The 18,472-nt window shown below is 39.5% G+C and overlaps 1 protein-coding gene across 1 annotated transcript in view; it reads left to right on the top strand.

Annotated features, from left to right (window-relative positions):
• LOC149998714 (microtubule-associated serine/threonine-protein kinase 4-like) overlaps nt 1-15,116 on the top strand; it is a 67,307-nt gene extending 52,191 nt beyond the window's left edge. The window contains exons 4-7 of the mRNA XM_090291137.1: nt 7,348-7,415; nt 11,560-11,661; nt 13,889-14,023; nt 15,025-15,116. The gene's annotated coding sequence lies outside the window, so the exon portion shown is untranslated. The remainder of the gene's footprint in view (nt 1-7,347; nt 7,416-11,559; nt 11,662-13,888; nt 14,024-15,024) is intronic.
• The last annotated feature ends 3,356 nt before the right edge of the window (nt 15,117-18,472 follow it).

Below are 18,472 nucleotides of genomic sequence, written 5' to 3'. Positions count from 1 at the left end.
ACTCAAATTAATTTTACTTAAAAATTGTTGAGTTCCTACCGTGTACCAGATATATTGTATACTTTCCTAATAAACTATAACATAACATAGTCACTTGATAGCAGAATAGTTAATTATCAGAAAATAATATTGTTGGGAGGAATCTATGAGAAGGGTATAAGAAATATGTCTTTGTCTTGAAATTGATAAGATCATATATTACTAGCAACCAGGTACATTTTTTTAGAAAGCAATTTCTCAATTTTATCAAGGTTATGTGGTCCTTTAGATTTAATTTAAGGAAGTAAGTAGAGATTTATAGCCAGAAAGATACTCATATGCAAAATTCTTTATTAGTAATAAAAGATTAGAAACAACCTAAATTCCATTTCATGGAAGATTGTTTTAGTAAAGTATATGCTATATAATTAAGATATAAGTTGAGATAAAATGAGCTAGATAAACCACTCTGTCTACATTATAATGGTCCCTTAAAATGGAGTAAACTTATGGAACATTGAAAGTAAATGGGAAAAAGAAAAAGTGGATGAGTTAGTTTGGTAGAATTATGCATGGTCTTACTTCAAGAGCACCATCATTTCTAAAAAGTTAATTGTGTAACACATATTACAGAATATTTTAAGACAGAAATGGCCTTCCCATGCAGAATCCATTGAATTCTGAGGTTCTTAAGACCCTGCCTGGCTCATGATAGAAGCCTGATTTCCCGGAGAGGAACCAGACCTCCACATCGTTTGGAAAGATTTAGGAATGGCCAGGATATCCTCAAGACTTGTTTGCTCGGCTGACATCTGCTGCCAGCTCAGAGGCATCCAGGCAAAGACACAGAGAATGTCTGCACTTCCTGAACTGCTTCGTTTGTCAGTAGCAGGGCAGCCGAAAGGGCAGGGTTTGTAAGCGAAATGCATTGGAAGTCAAGTTACAGGGATCCTTTGGTGAAAGGGAGCCAGTCAAAGCCAGCATCATGTCTGAGTTAATAAAGGTTCACGGTGGGGAACCCTATCTAAAGAATGTCCCTTGTCTTTGTGATCTAGGGTTTCTGGAAATTCAGTTTCAGGTTCCCGGGGTTCTAATGCAAGCTGCTCTCCAGGCAGTGTGAGATATTGTACTAGTGGAAAGCAAAAGAAAATAGAGAGCAAAGGAACTTAACTTCCAAGAGAAAACTATGGCCAATAATTTCTTTTGTTCTTAGCTGCTTGCAGAGTCACATTATTTTCAATGGTAATGTATCATATTTTGATATAAAATTTATAACAACGCTCCTACTTCCAGTATCCAAACATGCAAATCTCTGTAAACAGGGTTAGTCTGAAAACAAGAGAAGTTTTTAATTGATGTGACATTGATTACTTTGATCCAAACATACACACTCCTTTTGGTTACTTATCTGAATTCTAATCATATACTAATCCTGCATTCTGCTCCATAGTTATAAACTTCACTGGACATGGAAAAGATGTGTTTTGCCTCTCCCAACTTAGAAACAGTTTTTGCTCTTGAAACCAAGCAACTCAGAGGAGAGCCCATGGCCAACTGTGTGCCCAGTGAGTCAATGAGAACTGATACCTGGCTTTGCAGTGGGGAAAGACAAGCTATTTTATTATAAATGGTGCCGTCCAGGAGAATGGAAAGCTACTGCTCAGAAGCTTGAGTTCTCCAATGGTTTACAGACAAGAGGTTTCACAGAGCAAAAATTGTGCCTGACTATGAGTAAGGTGTTCAGGGTCATGGGCTGTGTTGATTGATCATATTTTATGCAAGCTTTAGCAATCTGATTTATCCACTCTTGGGTATGTGTGACTATGGCCAGGTGGTCTTGAACAGAAAGAGAGGTCTGTAAGACATCTTGGGATTGTGAGTCAGTGACATAGTCTTGACAGCCAACAGAACAGAGCTATACATGTCATGCTTAACGGGCTATATTCTTCTGTTATCTTAAGCAGGGTATACTTTTTGAAGCTCGCTTTACTGGCAGGCCTGCAGGCCCCAAGACATAACTATGTTCCAGTTGCAGCTATTGTTTCCGAACCAAAGCGGGGGTTCTGCTGCCTGCCACCACCAATAGACAAATTCTAGGGACAGGGTGGTGAGAAAGGAACAAGGTTTTTAGTCAATGTTGCACGATCTGGGAGAATGGTAGACTTTTCTCAAAGCCCATTCACTCCAGGAAACCCAGAGGAAAATACAGCAGACCTCAGCCAGACCAAAAGCAAAGGCAGCATCCAGACTTCCTTCTCCCATTGAAAGTACTGCCCTTTGGGAACTGCAGGCAGCCACTGAGTGGCCGCCGAGTCAGCTCGTCTGTTTCCCCAGCCACCGTCAGTCCTCAGGCTCCCTCCTGGAGCCCATGTGTGGGGCCAATGCCACCACCAGCTATGCGGCTTCCAGAGCCAGACGGTCTCACGAACACACCAGTCAGTACATTCGCAAGGTGGGTCAGTGCATCCCTTCCTTCCCTTGCTGCCATTCTGACCTCTGTGGCACATGTGCCTGCCTTGCCCTGGTCCCATCCCCAGTCAGGTACTAGAAGGGGGTAGGAGGACTTTGTTGCCTATCCAAGGATCTTGCTAGCCTTCTGTGTGCTCACTGTAATACTTCCTCCTGTTCCACCTCGCCCAGGGGCAGGGATATGCCACCAGGTGCAAGCCACTATTCCCCGGCGGGTGGAGCATGCATGCGGCAGAGCTTGGTTATCTGGCCGCTGTGGGCAGTTTAGGATGTCCTCCAGCATCCCCTCAGTTCGCTGCCCTCCACCTGCTCCCAGCAGTCTGGCCAGGCTAACAGTAACACTATGACTCTTAAGAAAGGCTAATTTAATAATTTAAACTAAAAGTTAAATTCTAATATATCAAGCATGTTATGTTTGGCTCAGCTCCTCTCTCCTACCTTCTCTGCCACCTCATAGACACTTGCAAACACTTCTCCATTCTTGGCAAGATTGCAGATGCAACCTCCTTAGCGTTTTTTTCAGTGCCATAGGCTTTCCAAAAATGGAGGTTCTAACCGGCAGGGGTGGAGGGTGTTTCCTTTAACCTCTCATGCTGCAAACAGAAACATGCAAGCCAAAACATAATCAAATTACCCCACTTTTCCCACTTAGGCAGAAAAGAATTGAGAGCAAAAATAGCTGAAGTCACATCACCAGACTTGTCCTATGAAAAACAAAATCTTCATCTGTATCTCGTCTGCATGATATCTCTCTCCTTCCATGGCTCTCATGAGGAAAGATTGCTTTTAATTTCCTTTATGTGAGGGATACAAATATGTATTCACATAAGGCAAGTAAAGTTTATTTTGTTCGTTTTTCAGTTTTTTACATCTGCACCTTGTATCTGGGCTCAATCGTAGACTTTGGGGGAAATAGCCACTCTTGCCTTCTCTTTTCCCCAAAACGTGGTTATTTATGGAACATTATGTCATTATACCTCATAGACCTCTTCCTCCCTCCAGTTTATGTGGATGACACATCAGGTAGTATTTCAAAATATGCTCCCATATTTTAGGTTGGAAAGGGTGATTTGCCTCTCAGCTCTGATTTTATCTTCCCCTAATGTGGTTGCTGTAAACCTTTTTGATTGCTTTCTTTCACATTTCCTGAGGGGGACTGGTAAAATCCTTTTTAACAAGGGGTATTCGTCTGAGTATGCAGAGAATTTTAATTGAGCAGTTTTTGCCACCCTATTCCAGTAAACAATGTGAAAGTCTCAGCTGCTAAGAAAGGGTATTTAATCCTAGGCATGCTTTTTATAGCAATCTAATGGAATGCATTCAATTCAGTAACCAAGTAAACGGTGAAATAAATGATTTGGGCAAAGCAAGGCCCCCAAAGGAAGAAAACCATTCACCAGGGACCCTGCTCAACAGGAAAGTGGGCTTTGCACATGCCTTTCTGATACATATTGATACTTTTAATCTCCCTTCACTCCAGGCTAATTGGCAGTGATTCCTGCATGTGTCTCATGTCATGGGAAGGAATATGAGTATTTATCACCTTATTTCTAAAAAAAAAAAAAAAAATGCATAATTATTCTAATTTTTATTTTCATCCTTATTTCCCCTTTATTAAAAAAAAAAAGATTTCTTCCTCTGGTGTTTATCTTATTAAACACAATGTTGAATTATTTCCATCTGCCAGGTTGGGGAAATTGCCTAGTAGTGTGGAGACCAAGTCAGAAACCAACATGATGAGTTATTTATTAGCTCTGGCCCTCTGGTTCCTTTACCCTGGTGGAGGATGTGGAGATAGTTATTCATTGCTTATTTGTAATCTTTTTATTTAAAGAGAAAGGAAATGCTCATATTTCTGCATGGAAAAGAAATACCGAAATGCCACTAGGAATACCCATGCTCAGGTCCAAACCCTGAAACTGGTTGTAATGGATGGAGATATCCACTGCAGGGAGAACACAGAGTGGGGGATTTATAACTGAGCATCACCGCCGTTAGGCACGTCTGTGGAAATACTGCTCCTGGAAGAGGGAACTCAGATAAAGTGGCAATGAGCTGGAAACATGTGACCGATGACCAGTACTACACACAGTCTGTCAGCTTAGTCAGGAAGAGAAGATATAATGGCATGAACAACATCAACAACAATAACAAAAAGAGTGAGAAAAATTAAGGAATTACCACTATACAAGAAGAATGTGACTAAGAAGTAACTTTCTTCTGTCCTGGTATCCTTCAGGGAAGTCCTGATGTGACAGGATGGGATGAGGATATCATGATTTCCAAAGCACAAATAAAATGGTGATGAGTATGCCCTTTAATGCTTTGTAATAACTAAAATGAAGGCAAATAGCCAGGTATGCTTCATATTGCCTCAGCATTTAGGGTAATTCTTTAAAAAGGAAGTAAAATGATAGAATACTGCAAAAATTACAATATTACTCTGATATTTCTGTATTTTTCACTGTTGACTCTAGACAGACTTTGACACAGCCAGTTATTACATTTCATTATGTATTTTCAAAATGCCAGTTCGTACTTCAATTTACGTTGTCCCATCCCATTCTGTGGCTAATGGATTTTCTTCTGACTTATGAATATGTAGCAGCAATGCCACATCCAGTAAAATTTTTGGCAAAGCTGAATAATCTTTCTCCAGTATTTTCTTCATTTCTCATTATTAACCGAGACTCACTCTCGCCCATCACATCATCTCAGTGCTCTGTAAATAACCTCATACAACATCTCACTTCTGTGCCTTTATTACTGCCATCCTGTCAGCTGACTTGCCTCTTTCTCTTTCGGCATTTAACATTCTTGTTATGATGCTAAATCCTATTTAAATTCTTCCTTTAGTAACGTATTCCATCAAACTTCACAAACAAACATTGACATAGGGTCGCATATTTTAGCTGAATGTCTTATTCTTACTCAGGTTTCCCCACTCGACAACATTCTTCACAGTAAGAACTTTGACTTTTGTTTCATCGGTATTTCAGGAGATAAGACAATGAGAGTATAGTGGATGTAAGAAAAGGCTTTTAGTACAATATGAGAACATTGTGGAGTCAAAAATCCTTATTTCACTGATGAGCAAACCGAAGTTCAAAATTTGAAGAGACTTAATGATGTTATTTAAGGCAGATGTGAAAGCCGAGAGTCAATCGTGAACCTTGACTCCAAGTCCAATGTGCTTTGTGTTAGCCCTGCCTGCCTCAAAACTTCTGCTTAAGAGGTATACACATTTTGATCGAGAGACTTGATAATCTGGCTGTTGTGAAGAGCACAGCGCAACAGCATTGCTAAGTCAAGTCCTTTATATATGTTGCCTATTGCTGTGTACCAAATTACCCTGAAACATGGTGGCTTTAAAAAACAGTAAGCATGAATCACATATCTGGGCACAGCTTAACGGGTCACCTCCGTCTCAAAGTCTCTCAGACAGTCTCATGCTAAGCTCACAATGACGTATATACGGCATTTTCCCTTTCTGTCTCTGGATCCCTCGTGTGCGCGGGAACTCTGTGATGTAGTTGGGCTTCCCGTGCCTGGGGAGTTAAATTTGATTTTCTCTCGTCAATCTGTCTCATTGATTTGATTCCTCAGCCAGCCAAAAGGAACCGGAGGGAGGAAGGATTTTTCCCTTTCTCCACAGCATTATCTGGGTAAGCCATAACACGGAATTTGAGAATTAAAATCTGGGGGTTTGCTTTTTAGGGATGTCTTCTAGTGCTTACGTCTTTGTATGGAAAGATCATTTTGCATTGACATCTGTTCATTCATCCAATCATTGAACAAAATACCTGTGTCCTAGGTTCTGGGGAAAACAGTGGGAAACAAAGACAAACAGATACTCTTGTCAGAAGCCTGATAGAAACATAAACACAGAAGTGAAAGAATAAACACAGTATAATAAATCTTAAAAAGGAACCAACAAAGGGTCTGAGAGAGAATGAATGTGGCTGTCTGCCTGTTTGAGACTCTGGCACGGTACACCTGTAATACCGTGATACGAGGTTAGGTAGGAAACACATGTGTGGTTGAGGTTATGTAGTTTTCCAGGCTATGTAAATTAGTTTGAATTTTATCTGAGAGCAATAGGAAGTCATTCTCCAGTTTCAGGTAGGGAGTAATATGATTTATATGAAGTTCACTCTTGCTCATATGTGAAGGATGAATTGAAGGGGCAAGAATAGAAATGGAGACATGAAGATGGCCTGATCCAGATGGTAGCAAAAGTGGAGAGCCGTGAGTGGGTGGATGCTAAATATATTTGGAAGAGTACTGGGGCCTGAATTAGATGTGAGGAGTCAGGGATAGCTGTGCTTCTCTGTGTGGTAACTGGGTGGATGGTTGTGCCAAGCACCGGGAGAGGGAGGGTTTGGGGAGGACTGGATGTGTTACCAGAAGAGGAAGAGGGATGAGGCTGGGTTAAAAAGAACATGTTAAATTTGAGATGCTTGGGAATCGTCCAGGTGGTACTTTATTAGGAATACTAATCTAGAGCTCAGGACCGGAAGTACAAATCCATGCTAGTATTTTAAACTATGGAACCAGATAAGTCACTTGGAGAAACCTGGCAATGGGTCAGGTCAGGTAAATGAGAGCCAGCAAAGGACACTGATAAATGAGTGTTTGAAGAAAGAATGATCAGATAATCCAACACTAATAAAAAGTGGTTACAGCTACACAGATGAGGCAGAGGGGTGAGCGAGGTTTGTCATTTTTTTTAGGGGGCTGGGTATCAAGCATGTGATTTACTCAGAATTCTTTTAAGAAATGTTCAGCTCTGTCAGATGCTGCTCTGTGGTCTAGAAGACAGAATAAAGTCCAGTAAAGTTGAATTGGTGGATCTGACTGACCTCTTCTTTCCTCATTTTTGAGTCTGTTTCCTTCCAGAAACTTTGAAGTCTCCACATTGCAAAAGCTGTGTAATCAGGAGAGCATACAAGGTTCTCCTGCCCCTTGTAAGTTTTTAAGATCTAATTTTTAGGAGATTTTAGCGCTGCTTCTGTGGGTAGAGGAATTTCTTCAGTTTATACTAATTACAGATATCGCTAGAATCTCTGTACCTGCAAAACTCTATAATTTTTATAAATTTAAGTATCTGAATCAATCAGTAACCTTAGTAGCTGTTGGGAGGTGAAACATGCCCGCAGGCTCCCACCTCAAAGGCTTTGTACTTCTTTTCCTCTTTCCCTACAGTGCTCTTCCCCGTGTTTTTCCGTGGCTTTTCTCTAATGTTAAGTTCTCAGAGAAAGCTTCTTTTACCCACCTTGTGAAAAATTGTGCACGATCCACACGCATATACACACTCCCAAATTTCCTTACTTTTCACTGTAGCAGTTATCACTATTGAGTATTTTGCTGTGTAACAACTTAGCTCCAGAATTTCGTGATTTAAAAATTCATTTGATATTTCTCGTGATTCTGTGAGTTAGGTTGGGCAGTCCTGGTCCGGGCTAGCGTGGCTCTTTAGCTAGGCCGGTCTTGGCTGGGATACCTTTGCTCCACATGGTCCCCTCTGCCTCAGCAGGTTAGCCGGGGCCTTTTTCACACAGGCCGGGGGTTCCAAAGAGCAGTCAGAGAAAACAGACAGGTCCCAGGGCAAGTGCTTTTCAAGCCTGTGCGCACAGAGCTGACTTCAGCGGAAGCTGATCAGCCATCTGTGACCACCCTCCCCCTCCCCCCACCGTGCGCACAGGAACTCTGTGCTGTGCTTCTGGCCCCGAAGCTCCGGGGTATGTCTCCTACCGGCTCAGGCGCCAGAGCCTCTCAGCACCTGGTGGTTCCCCTTCCCATAGGTTAGTGTACTTCATGCTTCACCAATATGGGGAACAGTTTAGGCTGGAAATGTATACCCTCATAACCTACTAAGCCATTTTTGGGAGATTTATTGAGATTTTGAACACTTAAATTCTATCCTAACTTGGAGTTTTAATTTGTTGAATTCCCCAAGACTTAGAAAGTTCAAAAAGATTCAGAGAATTTATCTCATATGTTCTCATTCAAATAATGCATCTTCTGAGAACACATTCTTGAACTGCCACAAGCATGTGTTAGATACTGTCTGACTCTGAGTCAGATGATCTGATAGTCACTCTGATATTGCGCGTGGTGTTTGAGTTTTCTTTGGCTTTATGCTGTATCAAAGCCTCACTAGTCAAGATATGTTACTCTTCACTTATTTATTAAGTTTCCAGGAATAAATTGCAATTTCTTAATCTTAATAATTTTAGGAAAATCTACAGCTATTTTGGAGTAGTCTATGACCGAATTTACTAAATAATCCAGTTAAGGATACACACTTCTGAAAGCAAGAAAGGTATACTAATCAAGTTGGCTGCCTTATATGCTTTATATGGGAAAATCTGTTTTATTAGTTTTTTTGTATGTGAGAAAGTGGGATCATTTGGATAGATTATTTTCTGAAGTGGAAGTGTGCTCATTTTATTTTGCAACACAGTGGCTAAGAAAATTAGAATCAGTGGTTTCACTCATCTTACTTGCTTTTCCTTTTCATCTTGTTAAATTCCCCAGTAGCTCTTCTATTACTCAGGGAGTTGCTGTTTTCATTTTCTCCTTAAATGTTTCTGTGTTTCTTTGAAGAACTCACAATAATTTAGTTTCACAGTGTTTTTGCATTACAAATGCAGCTAATGTTTAAAATGAATGGATTATTATAGTCTTAGCACCGATGTACAGCCTACAAAGAACCTTTGTGAGCTGATTTTAGCAGTATTTTCTAAGGACTTCTGCCAGAAACAAACAAAAAAACCCATATATCTTAAGGTCAACCTTTTATTTTGAATGCTTCAGCTGTGTTTAAAATCTGCAAGTTTACAGCCTTTTAAAGCATTTCTTGTATCTAGATATGTCTTCACAATGAAAATTATATTGGATGTTTGAATTATGCTTTCCTGTTTCTACCTTCTCATCTCATCCACAGACCTATAGAGTTTATTTCAACAACTTAATTCTCAATACATGCTGTTAAAATTGATATTACAACACTTCCACTGCACAGTAAGCTCCGTTGGATATCAGGAAGATATTCTAGGTTCCTGTTTGAGGAGAGTTCAGTCCTTTTGGATTTATTCCCACACACTATTCCATCATAGATTTCCAAAATTTATGCTTCTGCGTTCCACCGTGAAAAGTGGCTCTCCTTAAAAATTAGTACTTCCTCTTACCCTACCTAGCTGCATAGGTAGGCTAGAGCCCTTTACTCCATAATGATTTTTAACAAATTGTCCTTTTAGTACTTTTCAAAATGTTTAGATTGATGATAATTCATTTTTGTTATCCAACATAACAAAGTAAGATTTTTCTGATTCTTTGGCTGCTTCTCTGGAAACCAGTTTTGCAAGTTCATGTGTAGTATGTGGAAAACAAGTGTCTGTAAGTGACTACTCAGGGAAGAATTCACTATGATTATTTTGGGAAATTGTGACATTCGTGAAATGGGCTTGGAGAAACTAACATTAAGTGCCTGCTGTGTACCTGTCACTGTGCATGACAGTTATCTATAATTTCTCTTGAAGTAGAGAGACTAAATTACTGAGAATACTCCAAACCAACACACACACAAAAATTAAAGATGACATGAATATAGAAATGGGGATATTTTACAAATGAACTCAAATGCAAAGGCTTAAATTAGTTACTCAAGTCGTGCAGCTAATAAATACATGATGCTGGAAGGATTCTTTTAGCTCCAGTAAATAAAGCAACTTTCAGTTAAGGAGAATAGAATTAGAATAGGGTAGAATGCATTCGGCCTAGGGTGTGGAATACAGACAGGTGACATACCAAGTCCAAGGGCTGCTTGCTCTGATATGACCTGAAGTCCATCAAGATGTATTGGCAGCTTTGGGGAACCAAGTTTTTCTGTTCCCCTATAAAATTGGTCCTTTTATGATGTTGAAAATGATAATGAGTAAGATTAACAGGGTATGTTAATGCTAGCCTGAGTAGTCACTGTTGTGATTTGAAGACACGGGCTGCAAAATACTTAGGGTATATCTGGGATAAAAGACGGTCTGGCTTACGCAGTTTAGTCCACTCAGGGCATCTGGATCTTGGTATAGATGCCACATTTTAGTGTCTGCTTCTCAGCTTTTTAGCTTGTAAATTTGAAGTAGTAAGTGTATATCTGAATGGACACCAGAGGATGGAATTATTCTAACCAAGTTCACAAACCAGAATACCAATTTATTACTATTACCAAGAAAAATATTACTGTACTGTGATCTGGTTCCCCTTGTTTATACTAATCAGTGTTGGATTAGTCTGCTAGGGCTACCATAACAATGCCATAGACTAGTTGACTTAAACAACAGACATTTATTTTCTCCCCGTTTCAGAGTCTGGACATATGAAATTGGGGAGCTGACAGGGTTGGGTTCTGATGAGGCCTCTCTTTCTGGCTTGCAGACAGCTGCTTTCTTGTGTCCTCACATGGACTTTCCTCTATGTGCTTGCAGAGAGAGAGGTGTCTGGTGTCTCTTTTCATCTTCTGGTGACACTGGTTCTATTGGATTAGGGCCCCACCCTTACGATCTCATTTAACCTTAACTACTCCAACTACAAATAAAGTAAACACATTGTTCAGGTAAAGATATGGTAGTACTGCCATGTTGTGTCTGTATGCAGTTTTATTTAGTCACGGGTGCAAAGCAGAATTATGTACAGTAGTCCCTCTCTATATGGCTGTTCACTTATCGTGGCCTCACTGTATTGCAGGATTTTTAAGAATATTATATTTATCGTGGATTTTTCACTGTATTGTGGGATTTTGCGGTACTGTATACATATGTTGTTAAAGTTATGTAGGTTTAAGAGTATAGAATGTGTTTAAGAACATAAGTAGTGTTTATAAAAGTGTGGAAAAGGTTAATAAGGGAGTGGGAAAGGTTAATAAGGGACTGGGAAAGCTTTATAGTGTGTGGGAAGGGTTTATAAAGCCTTAAAATATATATAAATACTAAAATAAGTGTAAGGTTCCTACTTCGTGGATTTTCACCTGTCACGGGGGGATCTAGAATGTAATGCCCGTGATAAGTGAGGGAATACTGTAATGTATCACTGGATTTTATTTTGCTTTATTAGCTCCTCAAGAGTTATTGATCTATGAAATGGCAGAGAATGGAAAAAATTGTGACCAGAGACGTGTAGCAATGAACAAGGAACAATATAATGGAAAATTCACAGGTAAAGTATGGCAGTTTGGAGGGAGAAGATCTATGGGTTTAAATTATATGCTTTTCACTGGAATAAAATAGAAATATATCTATTATTTGTTATTTTTATAGTAAAATAATATTCTATGTAATAATACAAGGTTCTTATATAAGATTAATTATATTTTGTTTACTCTTCAGAGTAAATTAAATTATGAGTCCGGGCCTATAAGGTGATTTTTTTTCACAGTGATAGTCGAGGCAGCCTGGCCACCGTCACATTTAGTATTCTAGGTACAAGATTATTATTGTTAATTTTATTGTATGAAAAGTATTTGGTGCCCAATTTCATGATGCTATTTTGTAACTTTAGAGATAGATTATAAATTTACTTATTACAGGAACCCTAAATTATATAATTATCAAAAAAGTCAGAATATGATTATTGTGGATTTATTTCAAAATCTTGAGACAAATTTATATTTTAACCAAATTTGAAATTTGTGGGGTAAATTGCAGTATGTTTGACTCTTATTCATACATATACCCTGAAAATTACAGAATTTATTTATATAGATGATTTAACAAAAATCTTTCCTTTGTATATTAAAGGAAAATGAAAGGTTTTCCTTTTCTGTTCATTGTAATGGATTTCCTTTTAACTTCTAGATTGTTTAGCATCTCAAACACATCACAAATTACACTCCAGTATGGTAATATTATTATAGCAGATATTTTCTTCTATTGGAAGAGGTGTAAGCTATCTGAAACAGTTGCCATATGTTTGCTTTGATCACTGAATGGCCTTGCAGAACACATTTTGTAGCACTGATCTGACTTCTGGGTTACTTTGCCAATAAATTTTACATTGTTTCACTAGGCGTTTCAGGATTAAGAGATAGACATCGTATATGTCACGGTCTCTCCCATTAGTAGCTTTTACATGTTTTTTTGTCTTTTCAACTAGCACATTTATATATGCTCCCCCTACTGCCTCACCCCCAGAAATTTAAAATTAATGTTTCTATGACATACTCTTCTTTACTACAGTTTTTATTTTTTACTAAATATTTGCCAGAGGTTGTGCTATAACTGTACATGAAGACCTTGTTCTTTATTCAGGATGCTTAGTACTCCATTGTATGAGTATACCATACTAGAATCATCCCTCTGTCCTCTGTTGATAACATTTCAGTTGTTTATAATCTTTTGCTAGGACAAATAATGCCTCATTGAATAAGCTTGTACAAAACTTATTTCTCCTTACACCTAATCATTCTTAAAAATAGAATTATTGGATTACAGGGTACAGTAGGTCCCCTTATTTATGGGGGAAACATTCCAAGAGGATGCCTGAAACCATGGATAGTACCAAACCCTAAATATGCTGGTTTTCTTTCATGCATTCATATGCTTTATGGCTTCTCTTTGGCGTATCCGAATTATCAGCATCACTAGTCTTGTGCTTTGAAGCTATTATCAAGTTAAATAAGAATTACTTGAACACCAGCACTGTGGTAACTGCAGTAGTCCATCTGGTGACCGAGACAGCTACGAAGTGACTAGTGAGCAGGTAGCAGAGACAGCACGGTCAGCGCCAGATTTCATCGCATTACTCACAACAGTGCGCAATTTAAAACCTATGAATTGCTGATCTCTGGAATCAGACCAAGGCTGACCATGGGTACTGAAAGTGGAACCATGTATAAGGTGGGGCTACTCTATGTGTATTGCAATTTTGATAGATGATGACAATAATAACTAACCTTAATTGTGCCCTTAACTAAGGGTCAAACTTCTGAGAGCTTTACTATATGAATTAATTTAATCTTTATCATGACCCTATAAAGTAAGTACTATTTTCGTCTTCATTTCAGAGAGAGATAACTGAGGCATAGACAGGTTAACCAACTTGCCCAAGGTCACAGGACTAGTTAAGCGCCAAGACCAGGATTTGGAACGAAGTAATTTGCCTTCACATTTTGAGCTCTAAATCACTTTGCTCTACGATATAAGCTAAATTGCACTCCGTAGAGGTGGGATAATGTAGTATTCCAGTAATGTACAAAAGAGAAACTTGTGTCCTAACAGTAAGATAATTGCATAAAAAATGTTAAGAGTTGTCCTAGTGTGAACCACATTGTTTTTTTGAGGTTCATATGCCGTCATTCAAATGTGGGATGGGAAAGTAGACGAATTATGAAAGTGATTGGAAAAAGCGAGCATTTTGTTTTAATTTCCGCACTAATGTTTTTCAGATCCCTCTTCAATGAATGAAAAGAAGAAGAGGGATCGGGAAGAAAGGCAGAATATTGTCCTGTGGAGACAGCCACTCATTACCTTGCAGTATTTTTCTCTGGAAATCCTAGTAATCTTGAAGGATGGACCTCAAAGTAAAGAGTCTTCCATAATCTTTTATATAACTCTTATTTACTAATTTTAGAAATCTTCAGCAAGCTCCTACTCCCTGCCACCTGCTTTATGAAATGGATTGGATTTAGAATGTTATGGGAATATATTTATTTTCCTTTCCTATAGTTTGCAGAAAAATAGGTTAAGGGAACATACTATTGACAGTTGACCGCTATCTCATGTTGAATCTTTTATGCAAAACAGAATACTGAAAACGAGATTTTTTTTCTGGCTTTGCTTTAAGGAGGAAGACCTGTGTATATTGAATACACTGATTCTTTAGTAGGACAAGGTTCAGGATACGTGGCACTGTTACTGACAGTTTGAGCCAATGAGAAAAGACTGCCAAGAAAATGTGTTCTATCTTGAATTTAGTACTTGTAAGCCCTATTTCAGACATCATAAAGAGGAAGTGAAACTTTTACTTGCCTTATCATTTTTGGCTTGCCTTTCCAAGTTATTACCTATAATATCTTGCATTTTTATTATACTTACAATTAATAAAACATTTTGTAACATTTTTCAGTTCATTTGATCTTTAAAGCAACTCCATAAAGAAGCTAAAACAAGTATATGATTATCATGATTTTTAAAACAAGAAACAGAATCAGACTGGTTAAGTGTCTTACTCCAAGTGCAGTATTTAAGGAACTTGGGATTCTGACCCAAGTCTTCTGACTTGAAGGCCAGTGCTCTCCAGTGTATTACAGTGCTTCTCCTAATTAGAAGTTTGGTGTAAATAAGATTAGTCTTTGGATAAGGGAATAAAATTGAGTTCTGTACCCATGTATCTTCCCTGGACCCCTTCTATACCCCAAGAGACCATAGTGATTAAGGACAAAAGAGCTCATCCCAGAAAGAACTGATCCTGTAGCTGAGCTAAAAAAACCGAACTGCTTTGACAGGATATTGTTTTTGAGAATGATGAATCCTGAAAATGAAACTGAGCTATTTCATTAATTTTTTAAAATATGTTTTTAAGATTATGGCATCGTCAAAACACTGTGGTGTCTTGTTTACTGCTGCTCGCTGTGCTTATAGCTACGTATTATGTCGAAGGAGCACATCAGCAGGTAAGAGGTTCGGTAACTGCGTTTCTGTTCTTTTACCTTTCCGCATCCCAGCTTCAAAATGGGACTCCTGCGGATGTCATAGGGTTTCTACTCTTAATGTTTTTAGGCTTGATTTTGCTTTTTAAATTTATCTGAAAGTATTATTCCATAGATGTATTGAACGTTCCACATTGGCACACAACCTGCCAAGTCTCTTAACCCACCTGCATTCCAGGTGCCTGCCTAAATTTAAGCACAGAGCAAGAATTATTTTTCTGTATAGGGCCTTTTGTTCTGGGGGCGGGGATGTGTGGAAGCAGTGACCAAGCTAATGCTTTGGTGGGTAAGTGGAGAAGGGCATGTCCCGATGAAGACCTGTTAGCCGTGGGTTTTAATCACGCTCACCTGTGATGGTAGCAAGACCACGAGCACACAAAGAGGTAGAGAGGGGGACTTCCGGCCAAGATGGAGGCTTAGACGCACATGCTCGGCTTCCCTCTACAACTAGAGAGGAATACAACTACTTTAAAACAAAAGATAACTAGAAATTCCAGAAAATAAAACTACACGGAAGCCCAACGTATGAAGTTATAAACCAGCGGCGCTCTTTGGGCAGGTAAGAGCAAAAGTGGGCGGTGCTGTTTGCGGCCGCACCAGGGACAGCGGCAGGGAGAGCAATCCCAGCGGCAGGGAGGACAATCCCGGCTGCAGTCAAACCCCGGCGGCTCGCGACCCCAACGCTGGAAGAAGCAGCCACCACATCGCCTGGAACAGTGAGGCCCAGGGGGCAGGAGGACAGATCCCCCGTCTCCTAGCGGAATAACTGTGTGAATCCATCTTGGACCCCCGCCCCCACACAAACCGCCACAGGGCTGCGAAATAGGTTGCGGATCGCCAGTGGACGCTGGGCAGTGACGACAAAGCGCCGGCGAGAAAGGTTGCGGATCGGCGCAGGTCGCTGGGTTGTGATGAGTACGCAGGCACTGCCCCCTATAGCCGGCCCAAGAAAACAAAACGCATCTGTCAAAATGAGGCAGACAACTATAGAAATCCCGGTGGCGCAGCTCACCAGGCAACAGATGAGGAATCTGACAGATGAACAAATAAGAAACCTGTCAGCGGCTCAGTTCAGGGCCATTGTTATCAGGTGGCTTACAGAATTCACAAAAGATCTGGAAAAAGATGAGAAAGAATCGAAAAACATGCATACTGAAAGGAACAAAACCACATACGAGACAGATGGTGAGGAAATAAAATCCAGAGTTCAAATCAACAAAACAGAACACAAAGAAGGAACAAACAGTCAACCAGTGCAGAGAGAAAAAACGGGAAGCAAGGAAAGTGATGAGAGGATCAGAAACCTCTGGGACAGCTATAAAAGGCCCAACATAAGAATCATTGGTTTGCCAGAGGGCGAAGAAGATGAACTAGAAATTGAAAAATTAAGTGAAAATATAATAAAGCAGAACTTCCCTAACTTGGGGAAGGAAACAGACTTACAGGTCCAGGAAGCACAGAGAGTTCCAAAACAACTGGACCCAGGGAGAACCACTCCAAGACACATTATAATCAAAATGTCAAAAGTTAAAGAGAGAATCTTAAAAGCAGCAAGAGAGAAGAAAAGAATCATGTACAAAGGGGTCCCAATTAGACTACCAGCTGACTTCTCAAGGGAGACCCTGCAGGCAAGAAGGGACTGGCAAGAAATATTCAAAGTAATGAAAATCCAAAACCTACAACCACGAATACTCTATCCAGCGAAATTGTCATTCAGAATAGAAGGGCAGAGAAGGTGTTTCCAGGGCAAAATAAAACTGAAAGAGCTCATTAGATCCAAACCACTGTTATATGAGATGTTAAAGGGACTGGTTTAGAAAAAGGAGGATCAAAACTATGAATACTAAAATGAAAACTGCATCACAAGAAACAACAACAGAAGCTAGGGAATTGAAACAAAGGCAAACTAAACAGGCAACAAGAGTGGATAAAGAACTATAGGTATGGGGAGCATATTGGGGGGAGGTCAGCAGGGAGGGGGAAGGGGGAGAGGGAGGGAGATGATATAGGAATTAAGGAGCATGGTAGGAGGGAATGGAATAGACAGAGGTTGAGAAGAACTATATGCACAACTAATGGACATGGTCTAAAAGGGGGGGACAACTGGAGGGAGGGGGGCCACCGGGTGGAGGGGAGAAGAGGGAAGGGAAATTGGGACAAATGTAACATTATAATCAAAAAAACACATTAAAAAAAAAATAGAGAGGGGAAGCCTCGTGCTCCCTCTGCATCTGAGCAGGACATGGTGGGGACCATGAACGTGAGGAATCGCAGTAGATCTGCAGCGAGTGTAACTGAGTGGGGTCTTCCAGCCTTGGTTTTTCTTCAGTACCTGGCAACTGGCCCTTGGGGATCAAGGGAATCATCCTAAATATAGTTACTCTATTTCACGCTGTGGAATGTCCTGAGTCAATAACGCCCTTTAAAAACATACCTTTTCTCCTTTTGTTGTGTTGCCAATCGGGTTTAAGTTGGGGTTTATTTTTCTCCTCTCTGAACAACATTCCGATATTTGCTGGTTCCCAACTTATTTGACTGGCATGTAGGGCTTTGGACTGACAAAAAGCTGTCCCATGAGTCCTTCATAATCAAAAATGGTCTCTTCTTTTTTGACAGATGTAGTATATTTAACAAATGCAGACGGCTCTTTCATGAGAGCATTACAAGAGCATTTAAAGAGTGAACCCAAAGGGGAGAAAATTGGAACTGTTGTAACAATATAATCAATAAAAAACATTTAAAAAATAAAATAAAAAAGGAGAGAAAAAAAAAAAAAGGAGAGAAAAGAGAAAATAAAATAAAATAAAGAGTGAACCCTAAGGGATTAGTAAATGAGAACTGTTAAAAAATACAGTTCCAGAAATTTCATATTAAGATTTTTATAATGTAGTTTTTGTTGAACTAAAATGAATATAATGAAGTGTAAGGTCACCATAACGATAAAATTTATTTAGGAAGCCTAATGTATTGTCACTTGTTTCTCTTATGTGTATTTAGTCAAGGTTCGGTGTTTGGGTTTTTGTTTGTTTGTTTTGTTTTTCCTTCTTATTTCCAAAATATTATTTAGAGAAATTTGGGGGTTAGAAGCTTAAGAATGCAAAATAAATTTGACTCTCCATTGTGTGTGTGAAATTATTAGTGACTTACATTTTCCAGGAGAAAACCAGAGGCTGAAAGAAATCCTCCTGTGCTATATCACAACAGCCACGCTCGACCCACTGGTGCCTGTAACTGTGGAAGGAAACAAGCACCTCGAGATGATCCCTCTGATATCAAGGCAGCTAACTTTTATCAGGTGGACTGGATTTTTTTCTTGTTTCT

This window comes from Furipterus horrens, unplaced genomic scaffold (genome assembly GCF_987537825.1).
Source record: "Furipterus horrens unplaced genomic scaffold, mFurHor1.1.pri manual_scaffold_11, whole genome shotgun sequence".
Taxonomy (NCBI): domain Eukaryota; kingdom Metazoa; phylum Chordata; class Mammalia; order Chiroptera; family Furipteridae; genus Furipterus; species Furipterus horrens.
The sequence above is the reverse complement of the archived record's forward strand: the minus strand, read 5'-3'. Positions and strand labels throughout refer to the sequence as shown.